This window comes from Ascaphus truei, chromosome 8, assembly GCF_040206685.1.
Source record: "Ascaphus truei isolate aAscTru1 chromosome 8, aAscTru1.hap1, whole genome shotgun sequence".
Classification (NCBI taxonomy): domain Eukaryota; kingdom Metazoa; phylum Chordata; class Amphibia; order Anura; family Ascaphidae; genus Ascaphus; species Ascaphus truei.
Window position 1 is genome coordinate 18,430,256 of NC_134490.1, and position 18,252 is coordinate 18,448,507.

Sequence of the window (18,252 nt, forward strand, 5' to 3'; positions counted from 1 at the left end):
GTCCCGCGGTGACAGGGTGAAGCGGGGACAGGAGGGACATCCCCGCTCCCATCTCCTGCCCCGCGGCCTGTCCCGAGGTGACAGGGGGAAGCGGGGACAGGAGGGACATCCCCGCTCCCATCTCCTGCCCCGCGGCCTGTTCCGAGGTGACAGGGGGAAGCGGGGACAGGAGAGACATCCCCGCTCCCATCTCCTGCCCCGCGGCCTGTCCCGCGGTGACAGGGGGAAGCGGGGAGCGGAGGGACATGCCCGCTCCCATCTCCTGTCCCGCGGGATGAATATGCGCTAAAGCGCGGCGGCCATTTTTTTTTCTCGCGACCCCCGTTAGTAACGCGGTGGTCTCGGGGTGGACCCCGAGACCCGCGTTATAACGGGGTTTAGCTGTATTTTCTATTGTTCAATTAACCTATTTGAGTCCCAAAAATGAGCATGCCGCGTGTTACATATAATAATACTTTGTATCTATATACCAGGGGTAGTCAACTCTTCGACTTAGCCACCTGTGCTGAAGCAGGGATATAAACCTGACCTGTTGGTGGCCCTTGAGCACTGGAGTTGCTCACCCTTGCTCTAACTAAACACCACAGACCTTGGCTACAGAGAGAGTTTCAACCTGACACACTACATCATCCAGCAATAAAAGAAAATAGGCGATAAATACATAATGTGCTACGATTAGGCATACAAGGCCATAATAAACACGTCAGTTTGATTTGGTGTACTTTACGGATTTTAAAAAGGTAATTACAGTACCATTCAGGCTTCTGTCAGTCACACCTCTTTCAAAATGGTAGCTTTGAAGAGCTAATAATATTTTATTTTGAATGATTATTTGAATGATGTTCTTTTGTACATCTCAGTGCAATTTATGCAGCGCAGAACACAGACTACCCTGTGCTGATCCCTGTTCTATAGAGCTTACAGTCTAATGTCTACTGCTAAGAGCACAGGAAAAGAAAGGGACTTTACCGAGGTCACAAAAATCCTACACGGGTACAGCTGCCTGTAAAGCAACGCCGTTACAACGGGATCACCCCTTTTAACAAACAACTTGGTTAAACATAATGAAGCATGCAAGAAAAGTATCAGCACGCTCGTCCTTTAAACAGCAGAAATGTTGACTTAAGGATTGATGCATCACAGAGGACAGGCTGCAGTGTATTGAGATTCATCAATAATCCATATGTCATTCCAGCTTTGGAGCAGCACAAATAAGTATTCTTCCTCTGTGTCACAGAGCAGAAGGAAGATAAAGACAAGATTGTGCAACAAAGCAGAGCCTGAAGGGACTGGAGAAGAATAACATCATAAAAGATCGTTTTCTCCCACACACAACAATGGAAGCTCATTTTTGTAGGAGGGGGGGGGGGGGGGGGGTTAGTACATGGATCCCAAGCAAATTTATAAAAAATTAAAACTAAAAAAGCTACAATAAATAAGTAAATCTTTCAAGAAGAGGTTGTTTGTACCACGAAAAGTTGTGGATGTGATCTTGTTTCACCAATAAATGGTCTGCGTTGACCTTAACATTACGTGTTCATCTAACCACTTATTTTTATATTTGGATTCATGCAGGTGACGGTTTGGAGGGGATTCTGCACCAATAGACGATTATACGCCATTCTCACAGAAGGAGTGCAAGGCAAGTGTATCTTTATTTAATAGCTTAGGAGGTGCTATTCTGCAAGATACCTCCTAGCGCCAGAAGACACCAGATGGGCCGTTAAAGTAAATATGCTTTAAGGTTACCTCCGGCCACGGAAGATGTCTTCTGGAATAACACTGCTTAGTAGAAATTGCCCTTTATGTTTAGCAGTATTAATCTTTGTGTGTGTACATTTGAAACATAAAGATATCATGGAATAATCTATAGAATGCCAATTTTGTGGAAGGCGTGGCTCAGTGAGTAAAGACACGGACTGTAAAACGATGAAAGAGTTTGAATCAGGGGAGCGCGATCACATCAGTTCAATCAAATACTATTGCAGCCACCGTGTGCCATGCTTAGGCTGCTTTATAAGGGTCTCAGCAAAAAAGAACGTGTGTGTGCGCGCGATACATTAGTATTCCTTCAGACTGAAAACGACTTGAGGATTACCCAATGATGTGTGTGACCAGGGAGACACGGGTGTAGGGCTCCTGTGTACAATTCTATCCCTGCCCCTGGACTGCAACAGAAAAAGAAATTCCATTTTAGAGATCACTTGGCATACAGCTCATTTGTAATCTGCAACAGAGAGAGAGCATGCTGCATTGCAGGTTGTTTTTACAGCAAACACATGCTGACAGATTGGCCTCATAAATGGAACTTTCCCCCTATCTCCTTAATACGACAGACCCAGTTGCACAGCCAGAGTAATATATGCAAATAGGATCCTTGCTCTTCAAATATGTGCTACACAAACCTTTCGATGGAGACTGGGCCTGTGGTTGTCACAGCCAATTACAGGGCATTGCGCTGTGAAATCTACTCCCCCCCGCTCCTCACTCCTCCCAATCATAGGGACAAGATAAAGAGTGCTCTTGGAGCTACATGCTACACTATATTTATAAAGCTACTGTTCCCCTGTATTTACAACTGCACAACGGTATTTCTATTTGGGCTAGATAGAAACGAACCTCGAGTGTCCATGAATGTATGTTGTACGTCCTGAGGGCTGGTAACCTGTACAGCAGGGGTCTCCAACACAGTCTTGAAGGGCCAAAAACAGGCCAGCTTGTATGTGATATCCCTGCCTCAGCACAGGTAGCTCAGTCAAAGACTGAGTCACTAATTGAGCCATGGAAAGGAGGTAGTGCACGCACTCAAACATATAGGTGATGGTGGGGTACTTAACTGCCGGTGCGCTGGTTTTGGGGAGCTAATTGAGCCACCTGTGCTGAAGCAGGGATATCCATAAATCCTAGCCTGTTGGTGGCCCTGGAAGACGGCATGAGACGCCTGCTGTATAGTATGGCTTTTTGTTCATTTTCAAGAGGAAATCTCAGCCCAACGTCTGAACGGAAGAGGAAAACTCTCTGGCACTCAAAAGGTTAAAGCGGGCAAATATATATTATGTATTCATTTAACTTAATGGGAGTGAGGACAGAAATAATATAGAGAATATTAAAGAGATGCTGTGCTGTCAGAACAGTCTGATCTGCAATTGCCTATATTCTACAAGTTATTCAACATAATCAAGATGGAAATCTGGAGTCAGCTGCAGAGGAGGCAGAAACAGTGAATAATTACAGTATGTGTTCTCACTTCATATATGACTGTTTAAAACCTAAAACCCTCTTACTTGTACTATTGAAAAGAAAAGGCACTCCTCTTCTCCCTTCAAAGGATAATGTAGTGACGCACCTTAGGGGTTACGCTTTCTTATTTATTTTTTTTAAATTATAAAAAAGGAGGAGGCCTATTACTTTTTATGTACAAGCTAGACGTACCTACCTGCCTTCGCTTACATTTTTTAATTCAAGCTTATTTCTGTTAAAAATTAGAATAGATTTAAAAAAAAAAAAAGTTTTTAGATCATAAATGCCTCCCCTTTGTACCTTTTAGATTGTAAGCTCTTTGAAACAGGGGTCCTCATCTACCGTGATATTGTGTGTAAATGGATGTAAATCCATTTGCTATGTCTTTCAGCCACGTTGTACTGTGCCGTGGACTGTGTTGGCGAACAAAAGTTAATAAAAACAATCTTTCAAAAATTTTGTGGAAAGAGTTTTTGCAATTTTAACAGGTTTTTACATTTCAAGAAGTGCCGCTCATACACATTATCATTCTAATTATTATTATAGACATACATAGCAGGGCGCAAAAAGAGAAGAGAAAACACACTATTAGTATAAATTTAAAAGTAATTAATATTTATAATATGCATGAAATAACACTTACATAAAAACAGATCACAGTGAATCCAAACTGCACTGGGGGAGCAAGGAGGGGTAGATGAGAGCGCTGTATTACCACTAATGCCAGATCCCATAAACAGCTTGATGTTCTGGTAACAAAGTTCCTTAGGCTCCAATATCCAAAATCCACCCCTACACCTCGCTCAAAATACACCACAGGGAAGTTACAAACACAGCTACCCGGAGGAACGTGATAACGCGGTCTCTGCTGCGTGTGACGTCACCTCTACGCGCTTCGCGTCATACGACGCTTCGTCAGGAGGTATGATTGACAGCATGGACGTCCAGTTAAAATACAAGAGTTCTGAACAAACCCACCAATCGGATGCATTCTCCTAATAGCATTATAATATTATAGCTTACCATACCTATTCAATCAGTGTTAGAACAACAATATAACGTACTCCTACAATATATATATATATATATATATATATATATATATATATATATATATATATATATATATATATATATATATATATATATATATATATATATATATATATATACATAGAAATACACCATTAACACAAATTATTTACCACACACATTTAGAATGCCAACGTCTCATCTTAAAGTTAAACCTACAATGATATTGCTAAAACTAATAATAATAATGCACCACAGTAATATCTTTACTCTATTTCATGAAAATATGTGATCACCTAACTAATACATACTACACATAAGTGATAAAAATCATAAGGAACATCATATCACGCATTTTAATCAGTTGTGTAACATCATTTGTAATACATGTCATTACATGTCCATGTCACCTAAGATATGTGGGAAAGACCATTAGGCCTCTGAAAATCAGAATCAGCGAACATGTTAATGGGATTAAAAATGCTGAATCCAATTTGGAAAAAGGGAAAAAGATTCATAATCTGTCCCAACATTTTTTGACTTGTCATCAAGGACAACCTAATAGTCTAAAATTTACAGGTGTAGAAGTAGTTCCAAGAGATCCTAGAAGGGGGGCTCGAGATACAAAATTGTTACACAGGGAACAATATTGGATATACACGTTAGGGAGTAAGTCACCGGGTGGACTCAATGAATTGATAGAGTTGGCCCCATTTTTAAAGTAATTACTTTACAATAACTCCCTTGAAAAGTGTATATCAAATGTTAAAAATGTATTAAATATGCAATTAAGTGTATGAATAATGTACCAGTATGTGAATTAGCAATTTTTATCATTTACTATTGATTATCTATATTACACATTTTTTGTCAGGTTATACATTTTTGTCAGGTTATATATACATTTATGTTACAGGCATACCCCGCATTAACGTACGCAATGGGACCGGAGCATGTATGTAAAGCGAAAATGTACTTAAAGTGAAGCACTAACTTTTTCCCCACTTATCGATGCATGTACTGTACTGCAATCATCATATACGTGCATAACTGATGTAAATAACGCATGTGTTACAGGCTCTATAGTCTCCCCGCTTGTGCACAGCTTCAGCACAGGTAGGGAGGCGGTATTGCTGTTCAGGACGTGCTGACAGGCGCATGCGTGAGCTGCCATTTGCCTATTGGGTGATATGTCCTTACTCGCGAGTGTACTTAAAGTGAGTGTCCTTAAATCGGGGTATGCCTGTATTATGTTTATTACATAGGGTTTATTATATAGGAGTTATTTTAGATGTTTACATTTGTTGGATATGGCTAGGGGATCACATTTATATAATAGATTCACTAAATAGAGTTAGGTTACAATTGTGGGTTATTAGTTTAGTAACACCATCATTAAGATGAGTGGTGAGACATCTGTTCATTAATATTAATTGTTATTTATTTAATATCATGTGTAGTATGTATTAGTTAGGTGATCACATATTTTCATGAAATAGAGTAAAGATATTACTGTGGTGCATTATTATTATTAGTTTTAGCAATATCATTGTAGGTTTCACTTTAAGATGAGACATTAGCATTCTAAATGTGTGTGGTAAATAATTTATGTGTTAATAATGGTGTATTTCTATGTATATATATTGTAGGAGTACATTATATTGTTGTTCCAACACTGATTGAATAGGTATGGTAAGCTATAATATTATAATGGTATTAGGAGAATGAATGCATCCGATTGGTGGGTTTGTTCAGAACTCTTGTATTTTAACTGGACGTCCATGCTGTCAATCATACCTCGTGACAAAGCGTCGTATGACGCTAAACGCGTAGAGGTGACGTCACACGCAGCCGAGAGACAGCGTTATCACGTTCCTCTGGGTAGCTGTGTTTGTAACTTCCCTGTGGTGTATTTTGAGCGAGGTGTAGGGGTGGATTTTGGAAATTGGACCCTAAGGAACGTTGTTACCAGAACATCAAGCTGTTTATGGGATCTGGCATTAGTGGTAATACAGCGCTCTCATCTACCCCTCCTTCTAGCTCCCCCCAGTGCAGTTTGGATTCACTGTGATCCGTTTTTATGTAAGTGTTATTTCATGCATATTATAAATATTAATTACTTTTAAATTTATACTAATAGTGTGTTTTCTCTTCTCTTTTTGCGCCCTGCTATATGTATGCTTGTATTCGGTTGTTTGCCCCGCTGATCACGGGAGAGAGAGGAGCTGCAGAGAGACTTTTAATCACACCGTTTGGGACATAGAAGAACTTTTGGGACCGCGCGCACTTATTTTTTTATATTTATAGGCAACATTTGAACCGCAGACCGTTCCCTAAATAAATACAACCATCTAATATTTCTGCTATCGGAAAAAAACTATATGAAAAAGGGGAAAACACAAATATCTAGCACCATCATTGTCAGTGTGTATCAGGTAAAAAAAAACGCTACATCCCCCCGCCCCCCCCCCCCCCGCCGCTGAATGGGAGGATAATTACAAGAGAAAACGTGATGGAGATTTATGTTAAAACATGATGGGGGTCTGTTCTTGTGAGGCATATGCAGTTGTAATCACGCAGCAATCTGTTGAGCACGAAATTATATTGCAAAAATGAATATTCAATGAGGAATATTTCCTGTAATTACTCCCTTTGTTCCTTGCTGTGTCCCCCATTATGCTGAAGATTTCAGACTCAGGTCTGGGAGTATAGGAACCTAAATGAACCAGTTGAAGCCCTAAAGTAATACAATTACCACTCTAAAAACATATATATTTTTTTGTATTTCTGCCACTCCCAATGAAGGACCCAGAGAGGATCGAAAGCTTGTTGGTCCAATAAAAAGGTATTTATACCATCCTACTCCCTTTCCCTCCTTTGTTACCACATGGAAGAAAGGACCAACACGGCTACACACCCTTCTTTGCTTTAAAGACAGCGGAAAACCCCCATAGGTCTAACACAGTGATTTCGAACAGGGGTTCCCAGGCAACTTCATTCCTAAAGGGTTCTCTGCAATTTTCAGGTCATTTGAAAATTGTACAATGCATCTGATCTCAGACGCGCCATTAGAGAGGGTTAGGGTTCTGCAGAATTTCACAATATAATTACAGGGTTTCTTAACCAAATAAAGGTTGGAAACCACTGCTCTAACCTGCCACACACAAACATTCACTCAGCCTCTCTCCTGCTTAATGTACAAGGACTTTCAGCTTCAACAAGAATTACTCTCTTTGTATTGCTACCAATTGTTTGCATCTCAAACTCCACATGGAAAAGATGACCCATATAGGCAGTAATTCCACTACAGACCTCATCAGGTGTTGTTTTTCATGAAACATACTGGTGTATATCTCATTTACAATTACTATTAGGTGGTGCTTTAAAAACGGATTACATCCACACACATTAAGGAATGTTTAGGAAGAGTACTTACTACATAAAAGATGCAAACTCCTGTATATACTATATTAAATAAATGTGTTTATCTGATAAGTACTGAGGGTTCTTTGCAATCCTTTTTTCAGGAGATATGGTCCATACATTATTCACTAAGTTGTGTGTACAAAAACATGTTCTGCAGTATATACTTGCAACCTTAAATAGTCATATACAGGCAATACAAGGAACAGGCATTCAAATCATACAAAAAGAAAGTATAAGCAGGACTTTTCTCGAAATGTGTCAATAAATGGACTTTCTTCATCGGTTATATTTTACCACAGGTTCCACACGGTCGGTTGGTGTGTGTGTTTGTCAGTTAAAGACCAGATTCAAATGTGAGACCGTTTTTGTTTTGAAAGAACTTAGATTGGTGGCAGTTGTGAGAGTCTCCGGCAGACTGTTCCAGTTGTGGGGTGCACAGTAAGGCCTCGGCCATGCTCCCTGCTGGCGTGCTGAGGCGCAGGGAAAGCGGGTGCTTTCCCTGGCTTACCGCACGCGCTGTCAGCGGGCCGTCAGCGGGCCAGCCGGGGGCGGGCGCGTCACTGGCCGGGGGCGGGCCAGTGACGTCACGGAGCTGGTTCACCCTCATTGGGCGAACCGCTCACGTGACCGGCCTGTCGCGCCGGCAAGCGGGAGAATTTTAAATTCCCCCAAGACCTGCGCTTCCGCACGCTTGCGGAAGCGCAGGTGAGCCCCTACTAAAACCGCTCTAATTGCGGCAGTAGGGGCTCAGTGCTGAGCGGGAGCGCGCGTTAGCGCGCTTCCGGCAGCAAGCAAGGAACATGGCTGAGGCCTTAGGAGGAGTGGACGGATACTTTGCTGAACCTTGGGACATCCGCCAACCAGAGCCTTCTTTACAGTAGAATCTAATGGGATGCTACACGTTGTAGTAAGATGCAATAATAAGAAAGAACGTCTAAATCTCAGAAAGTTGAAGATAATTTATGATAATACAACATTATGGAAAGCAACCTTGTTCAGCAAGACCAAGTGACTGTTTAACGTCCGTCAATCTCGCTCACCCTCACCCGTCTCTCTCTATCAGCACCGTCTTATCACAGAAACCCTTCAGGAGATACGAGATATTCACATATTCAGGAAACATTAAACCCAGAGTGTAAGGACACAATTAAGATTGTAAAATGGCCACCAACAGAAAGCTACCAGAAAGCCAATGAGTAACTGGGATGCAGAAGTGGCAGATTGGCTCTGAGCCGGAAGCAGCCTCTTGGCTATCGAGGAAGAGGGCAAAGATTTTCTTCTTAAAAAGCTTTGTGACCGGGGGCAAATCCTGTAGAAGATCACTAGCAATCTGCGACATGTAACACCAATTCCCATGTGAGTATGACAAGAAAAGAAAAAGATTGAAAATGTAACATAAAGATTTAAAAATATATGACATCCCAATTTCATACCTGGGGTGTGTATGTTATTGTCTGCTTGTATATTTGTGTGTGCACGTGCGTGTGTCCCTGCTTGTGTCTGTGCGCGTCTCTGCTTGTGTCTGTGCGCGTCTCTGCATGTGTCTGTGCGCGTCTCTGCGTGTGAGTGTGTGTGTGTGAGTGTGTGTGTGTGCATGTGTGTGTGTGTGCATGTGTGTGTGTGTGCACGTGTGTGTGTGTGCATGTGTGTGTGTGTGCATGTGTGCATGTGTGCGTGTGCATGTGTGTGCATGTGTGTGCATGTGTGTGCATGTGTGTGCATGTGTGTGCATGTGCACACGATAGAAGGTACAAGCAGACACTAATACACATATAACCCAAGTAATGGATACGCTATGGAAGATAAGCATATTACAAATAATATTCCGAAGTATTTAGTGCAAAGAGCCATTGGCGTGGAGAAAGGAACTGTAGCCAATTCCATAATCAAACTCCAGTCAAGTGCAAAGAAGATTAAATCCTAGGGAAATAGCCAGAACAAGTAAATAGGGCGGAGGGAACATGTAACGTGTCAGCCATTAATAATTCATGGGCATGACAGCAGCTTACAAAAGCAACATTCCCCCCATCATGGATCTCCTGTAGGTTTCTCCTGCTTCTGGAGAGGGATAGGGGAAGAGAGAGAGGGGAAGAGAGAGAAGAAGAGAGAGAGAGAAGAGAGAGAAAGAGAGGGGAGGGAGAGGGAGAGAGAGAGACTTTAAAAATTATTTACTGAATATAAAAAAAAGAAAAAAAAGAAAGAATCACAAAAAGCACCAAAGTATTCTCTATTGTAAAAATCATTTATCTTCGAAATCACAAACTGCATGTTTAATTCCTCATTTACATTGAAAAAGTTCTAAATCACAAAATAATTCTATAAAGTAGCTACAAACAAAGCTTACATAACACATCTCTGCATCCTGAGCAGGGGATATATAGATATAGATGTATATGCCTCTTTAAGGCCAAATCAAGAGAAAATGGTTCTTTAAACTTCTAGTCCATTCCCCTTAAAAACTGCTTTGTAAAAAAAAAAAAAAAAAAAAAACCCCAACAGGTTAGATATATTATGTAAATAAAATCCTGAGGCAAAATAAAACACACAATGGTTTCCTTCTCTGGTGTACAAAAAGGGAAGGTTTTCTATTACTCCTTGGTTAATATAATTTATAAAAAGGATTTGTTGCAATAATAATCCCATTAATGGACCTGCCTTGGAGACTCCTTTGAGATTGGTGGGTTATAGATGGTTCTCCAAGTAGGTTTAACATTTCATCCAGCCTCTCTGCTCCCTTCACTTTGTATCTAGGAGTGGGTTTTATATTCTTGAAAATTGTAAAATTTCTATCATAAAATTTACATTTTTTTATTTTATTTCATCAAACAAATTCATACGGTGAAGTAGGAAGGAGGAAGAAGCCCTGTCAGAATTCATATGGTGATCTGAAAGAGCAGATTTCCTGGGTTATCATATCATTACTTCGTTTGGTGAAGAAGGAATTTCACCAACCAAGGCCCATATTCACTAGAAGGTGAGCGTTAGCGCGTCTTGACTCCCATTCACTTAAGTTGGGGGGGGCGGAATAGTGTGGGTCTTTCTGCTCCAAAACCTTTTCTGATACGGCCCCTTCGGGAAAACCGGTTTAAGAGATCTGCTTTAATACTTATGGGCCAAAGTGTTTTTCAGGGAAGCTTATTTTTAAACCCCATTATTGAAAAGCAGACATCACCTGCTTTACTAACCGATAAACAAACCTCACCGATCTTATTTCTAATTTGGCAGCTACATCAATTGCAGATATGCAGTCAAAAAGGGTCAAATCGTTTGTCAAATGTTTGACTTTGGTTACTAAAAAAGAGAAACCAGGCTTAACTACTCAATACTTAGATATGGATTAAAAATCAAGGGCTCAGGTTTAAGGTCTAAATTATAAAGTACTTGCATTACTTTAGCGCATAACCCACCTCCTCTCATAACGGTTTCTAAAATCTGAATAGACCACATACGACGCACACTTTGAACATTTCTAATCAATATACTGTGTCTGTAATAGACGTCTGTAATAGATATGATAAGAGGTGTAGGGATAAGACCGTGAGTAATCACATCATAAGCCTTTTTGATAATATAGCCTATATGCAATAGAAATGGTTGGCAATATTACTTTTTTTTTTTTTAATCAATCTGGTATTTCAGGGGTTAACATTGATTAGAAATGGTGTTAATTGTCATAAAAAACAATTATTGTATGTTTAAGACTCTTACTGTGTCAGTGCTGAACTACAAAGAGGGCTGAATTGGTAGCCTAGCACTGATGGCCCACTACAAGTGAAATATGTACAGTTTAGAAGGCTGTGGACGATAGCCAGATCCTGGGTTGTAAGCATCAAAGAAAACCTTAACATCTTTGAAATATCCCATGTGCATCACAGTCAACTTTCACTAACAGGTCACCACTTAGTTGGAGGGCTTTATTAAAAATGAAGCTATCATGGGATGACATCTATTCTGAATAATAGGGGTTAGACGCTAGGCGTTGCAAGGAGACGGATGTTATACAAGGTTAAGGAGGTGGCAAGGGACCGATATCCATTTGTCGCTCAAACTTAAGAGCAAGTCGGTAAAAATGGTTACATTCTGCAAACCCTCCTGAATCAATTGAAATGACTCACGTCTAAATATTAGAGAAATTAAGTTATGAGTGCGTTTATATTTTTAGTCAGACTTTTAAACGTTGCAAGAGGGTTTTTTTTTCTTAAATCTTAAAACGGTCAACCCAGTGGCTGATTGATGACAGGGGTGGGCGGGGGGGAATACTACATAAGTCTCAGCAAGGTAATATCAAAATCAGAATATAGCAAGGTGTGGTCTGGGATCAGACACGTGAACTCATCTTTAATACACCAGTGACCTCTCTGGGAAACACCTATGACACATGGTAACGTACTGTTTAGGGATTTCTGTTTTATACTTTTATTTTAAGAAATTAGTCTGCATTTATTATAACTATGTTCTTGTAATCTTTTTCTGTAACAAGCACTATATTTATATATACATATACATATACACATACATTAAAAAAGCTTTAGTGAGTGATACTCTGGGCTCTGAATTAACGGTTTGCACGCTTCGTAGAGAGTATTTACATTTGACACATTTTGCTACCACAGATGTGTGTGTTAAGTGCATAGCTTTTCTTTAATAAACAGGGACCGTAGACTTGGCAAATTTCACGTGATATTTCTTGGGTGGTGGCAGTGAGTAGATATCATTGCAATCGAGTAAGGGGTAAATATTAACTCATTTTGAAGTACCTTGCACAGGAGAAACGGGAGTTGGCTAGAGCAACCGTGTGTATTAACCCTGGTTGCATATATAAGTCACATGCTCACAAGTGTGCTGTTCGTGACAAATGGTATATTGGGACGTAGTGAGGGGAGATATTATTCATTTGAGGAACCTTAGCGGAAAGGGAAAAGTGGGCCAACTTGCGAGTTATGTATCAACTTATGTCCCATATGCAGGTGTGCCGTACGTGACAATATATTTTTGTATTTATTTATAATTCTCTTGGTGCTCTTGAAGTTTTTTCTCTCTCCCTTTCACTACGGTATATTTATTTATAAAATATTTTACCAGGAAGTAATACATTGAGAGTTACCTCTCGTTTTCAAGTATGTCCTGGGCACAGAGTAAAACAAAATAATACATGGTTACAAATACAGTTACATAAATGAACAAGGTATACATTATATACAAGACATTGCATGCACAGTTAAAGAAAATATATATTATGAGCGTATGAAACAGTTACAGACCAGATTAAAGTGTGAGACAGCCTTAGATTTGAAAGAACTTAAGCTGGTGGTGGATATGAGAGTCTCTGGTAGGTTGTTCCAGTTTTGGGGTGCACGGAAGGAGAAGGAGGAACGTCCGGATACTTTGTTGAGTCTTGGGACCATGAATAGTCTTTTGGAGTCTGATCTCAGGTGATAGGTACTGCATGTGGTAGGGGTGAGGAGCTTGTTCAGGTAGCTGGGTAGCTTGCCCAGAAAGTATTTGAGGGTGAGACAGGAAAGGTGAACTTTGCGCCTAGACTCTAGTGATGACCAATCTAGTTCTTTGAGCATTTCGCAGTGATGTGTGTGAGATATGTTACTTAATGTTATTTGCAAAATGTTACAGCTATTGGACTTGTTCATTAGAATTGGTTGAGAATGCAGCTTGGTTATGCAGTCCGAATATGAATGTTTCTTTATACACAGGAGTCTGACTAACACTAAATAAAGAATTTAAAAAAAAGAAAAAATGTCAGAAAAAAATTATCTAGTGCTCCTCCAAAATGCAGGGAAAAATAAAGGACTCCGCTTCCCCCCCAATCATTCAAAAGGAAGGGCTAAATTATTAACATCTATTTCTATGGATACATACATACATACACTGCTGGGTTATATCCTAAACTTTCTGATGAAGTTTAAAAGCAAGCAGCTCCCAAGGAGCATGTTACACCAAAACCATCATCTCTGCAACACAACGCCAAATAGCTGCTACTCTGCTCTAGAAGTCTGCTACTCTGCTCTAGAAGTCTTCTACTCTGCTCTAGAAGTCTTCTACCAGTCCCCGACCACCTTCATCCAGCCGCAATAAAATACTGTGCTTAAGCCAGAAATACATTTCCCAAAAGAAATGTCATTCCACCTTCTAAATATTTTGTAAACGTAAAGGTGGGAGGTCAAAAACAAGCACCAGTGCAACGGAACAAACACAACTGGATAACTAATAGCCGCCACTCACTCGCGAACAGAAAGCTACAGGATGTTACCGTGGGTTAGTGATACCTCTAGGGGCTAACCCGTGGATACAAAGAGTACAAGATGCCTTTATGGTCTTGGAAGCTTGCACTCACATTTTAATGGCTTACCAGTGGTTAAAAATAAATAACTTCTACCCTACGTTTTTGTTTGGAAAGATAACGAATATTAACCATCTTGACTCCTGCAACATGTATTGAATCTTCCTCCAGTTCTGCTGTAGGATTATGCCTGTACCGTAAAAATGTAAAACCTGTTCTACTCCAATGGAGAGAGTATTGTTCATATATTTTAGCAGTTGAAACTTCTTCATATACATCTCGTCATTCTCAGAACTCCTTTCAATTACTACTCACAGATGTCATCAGCATCAGCAGATACTTTCTCAGAGTCAAAACTCTGTGTGTGAGGTAAACTGAAACCAACTAGCAGAGACAGCTGTCCAGGGGGCAGTGCCAGACAGGGGCCCGACCGGATGATGCCAGAGCCTGACCTTTGGTCGGCCGGCTCCTTTACTACGCCGGGCTCATCCTAAAAGCTTCCGCTAAAATGTCCCTGCCCCCATCCAACATACAGGCCCCCTCACAGCCCCCCACTCCCCAGCAACCACTCTAACCCACCCTTTACCACCTGCCCAACAACCTACTGGGGTCCTTCAGTCTCCTGCCCCTGGAAAGCTATCCGCAGGCCTGCTTACTAGAGAAGGAGCATCCTTGTCTAATCACCTTTTTTTTTAACACGGAATGGGATACTCCATTCTCCATTAATTGTAAGAATGCTAAATACATTAAATAATTGAACAGCAGAGATAAAATAACGACCAAACCCAAAAGTATGCAACCGTTTCGTGGTCCAGAGGGATAAAGCCCACACTAAACAATTTATAGCAACCATTTAATCCCTTGACAAAAAAAAAAATATTAGCAAAAGTACTCCTATTTGGAATGCAGCAGGCTTGATCAGGATTCGCTATAAAGCCAATGACAGAGCACGAAGTCTTAAGGGAAAAAATGTTAACACACACACACACACACGTGTGTGTTAATTCTGCTTTTTGGGGCAGAAATCACTGCACGCCGACAACCTAAAAAGGTAGTTATCCATTCCAGGATGATTCCTTTAGATTTAGAAGATCTATGGGTCCAGAAATGTGTATTAAAAAATAAAGAAATAAAATCAATTTACAGCCCATCAATTTCTCGTCCCTTCAAATTGAGCAAACTCTTTGGGCAAAAAGTCCGTTCATTAAAATGTTAAAATGTCTCAAACTCTCCCCCTTCATCAGGGGGATCACACTGGAGATCACAAAGAAGTTGCCACGAAGACTGTATTAACGCCACTGCAGACCTCTTTTCAGAATGGCTCTGTATATCATTTCACAGCATACTTTCTGATCTTCACACTCCTTAATCTCGCTTTCATTTGAGTCCTTTAACCAAATCACTCTTCTTTGTGCCGTTTAATTCTCTAGTTCAAAACAAATAGGTCAATCTCAGCCCCCACCAGAACGCGCGACCTCACCGGGGCTCCCCAAACCTTACAGTCCAACAGGTTTGCAAGCAACTTTTTAATATTCATTTCAATTATTAAATAACCCAGCATTACATTTACAATGAAAAGCTTCCCTGAGTTTACGTAGTTAAGCAAGTAAGAGAATAAAAAAAGTCTGGGGGGGGGGGGGGAGAATTGCCGCTTTTAAATGTATATAATTTTGCAATATATATTATATAATAATAATATCTATCAACTATACCTTGCTTTCTAACGTTCCAACGTACCTCTGCCTAACAGTCAAGAGGCAAGGTAAACCAATCCAGGAGTAGGAAACCCTAACGCCACCTCACACCCGCAGGCCCCTTACCATGCCTGGGGCGAGCCCACTTAATTTCACTCATTAAACCACCATTCACTCTTTAAACCATAACCACCCTTCTGTTTCCGTCAGCTATGTAGGTGGACGCAGTTATGGGATCGCTGCTGAAACAACTCATACCTCCGCCACAGAAAAATGTTACACAGACTCTGAAGCTCTTTAATAACACACACACAAAAAAACAAGGGTCTGAATTTACATAATTCCTAAATCAGGAAAAGTTTTCTGCATTGCCACACCGCTCCTTAGGCTTTGCCTATAGTGCCGCCGATGGCGACGGCGATACGATGGGTGACGTCCCCCGTCGCCGTCGGCGAAACTTATCTTTCGCCGGTCGGCTGCATCGCAGGATTCCCGCTATTTGATTTGTTCAAGGGCCGTCACGAGACGCGACGGCCCTTGAAAAACCAAATTTTGCCGGCGGCAGGTTTTCGCAACGTCGCCGTCGCTTGTCGCCGTCGCGTGCACTATAAGCGCACGCGGTGGCGGCAATGCGTTTGTTTTCGAGCTAATTCGCGTCGCCGTCACTATAAGCACGGCCTTAGGCTGAGGTCCCGCTGCACGCGCCGGCACACCCGCCTTGCATCCTGGCAGTGCGTGCACGTCGCGTCACCGCGATCTGCAGGCAGCTTTCTTTAGGCGTGGGGGGGGCGTGGCCAAAACAGGTCGGGTGGGCACGGCCATGACACACATTTAATTTTCTGTTCCAAGTGAAGGATCCGCTCACCATCAGCATGCTACAAGTGTGCACTTGAGGAAGGATCCACCCAACTCTCCTGTTCATGCCTGGCTACTGGCGATCTCCCCTCATTGGAGAAGGAGTGGCGCAGTGAGTAAAGACACTGACTTACACGGAGTTTGAAGCAGGGGAACCTGGTCCAATTCCCGGTGTTGGCTCCTTGTGACCTTGGGCAAGTCACTTTATCTCCCTGTGCCTCAGGCACAAAAAACATAGATTGTAAGTTCCCCGGGGCAGGAACCTGTGCCTGCAAAATGTCTCTGTAAAGCGCTACATAAAACTAGCAGTGCTATACAAGAACATGCTATTATTATTGGCTCTCTGGCGCACCATTTGACGCGTCGCAGCACGGGAACACACAATCCAGTATAATCCCCTGCAGGCTGACACGTCACAGTATGCAGTAAGCCAGGAAGCGAGTAGTCACCGGGGACTGCTAGGGAGGAGGTATGGGGCTGGTGAGAGGCGAGCACGCGGCCGCCGGCTGCAGCAGGGACCTAGCCTTACTAAGTCTGGGCCATTGTGCCTTCGCACGTGCAGAGGCTGTGCGGTAAACGGGTGCTTTCCCTGGCCATGCGGGGCGTTCCTAGGGGTGCACACGCCACAAGGACGCAAACACGGCCTTAAGGCAGTCTGTTAGCTCCACACGGTCTGCGATACCATGCCCAGCTTTATATATCATGCACATACTTATTAATATTTTTCAAGGTATATCCTGCGGTCATCTTCTGATCAGCATGCAGAGAGCTCTGGGAATCAGTCCCTGCCTTGCTCTCACATTCAGAGTGACCGCTCTCATCTCCCCCAGTGCTGGAAGATGGGGTGTCAGAGGGAGAAAGGGGTCACAGTCTGTGCTGGGTGAATAAACAGTAGCACTCGCGCTTAAAGCCACTTCTCTGTACTGACCTCTCAGTTTAGGCATTTATTCCCCCTTTCTGTTCTTCCAACAGGCTGACTCTTTTAGCAGTTTCCTGGCTCGCCTGAGCGTCTCAGGTTTAATGGGGCATTTGTTTGCAGTGTGTTGCGGTTGTATTTTCGGAGGTTGGGTATTTAGCTCTGTTAGGTTCAGCCTCCATTTTGTTCACTATGGCTACGGCCCCGCTGTCAGCGCTGCATCCGCGCCTGCCAGGCTGGCGGCACTTGCAGCCGAGTCCCCCGGGCTGCAGTGAGCTGCAGGGGGGAAAAGACAGGGGGGGGGGCGTGACGGGAGAGTGAGGGTGGCAAGGCCACGTCACCCGGCAGGTTCGCCCTCAATGGCTGAACCGCCGGGGGCGTGGCCTAGCGCTCCGTCGCTGGTATTCATCACAATTTTCCTGTCTGCAGGAAAAACTGGCCGTCTGCAGTGGGCCAGGCCCTATTGAGCTCCCGCCATAGGAGGCGCTGCAGCAGCCAGCGGGGACCTGGCCTTAGTCAGTCAGAAAGACTCCCTGGGTTCAGTCTCACGCTGCTCACCTGCTGCAGTTCCAAGGCTTTTCCTCTCTTCCCGGGCTTTAATTACATGTTCAGTACTTCCATAGTTAAAACAGCACATTTGCTCAGTACTTGCAAATACTATACAATTATGAGCATCATCCTTTCATGCAGCAGTCCGTGCTGATCTTCAGTCTTTCCTAGTTTCACTTCCTTAAAGAAATCTCTTCTTGCCCTTTCCAACTCGGTTTTTATTTTTTAAATTTGATACTCCATCA

At 42.2% G+C, this 18,252-nt stretch overlaps 1 long non-coding RNA gene across 3 annotated transcripts in view; it reads left to right on the top strand.

Moving 5' to 3' along the window:
* The first annotated feature begins 8,104 nt into the window (after positions 1-8,104).
* The window catches only part of LOC142501177 (uncharacterized), a 104,324-nt gene continuing 94,176 nt past the window's right edge, over positions 8,105-18,252 (top strand). For all 3 annotated transcript variants that reach the window (XR_012803438.1, XR_012803440.1, XR_012803439.1), the window contains exons 1-2: positions 8,105-9,054; positions 10,543-10,672. This is a non-coding gene — a long non-coding RNA (uncharacterized LOC142501177). The remainder of the gene's footprint in view (positions 9,055-10,542; positions 10,673-18,252) is intronic.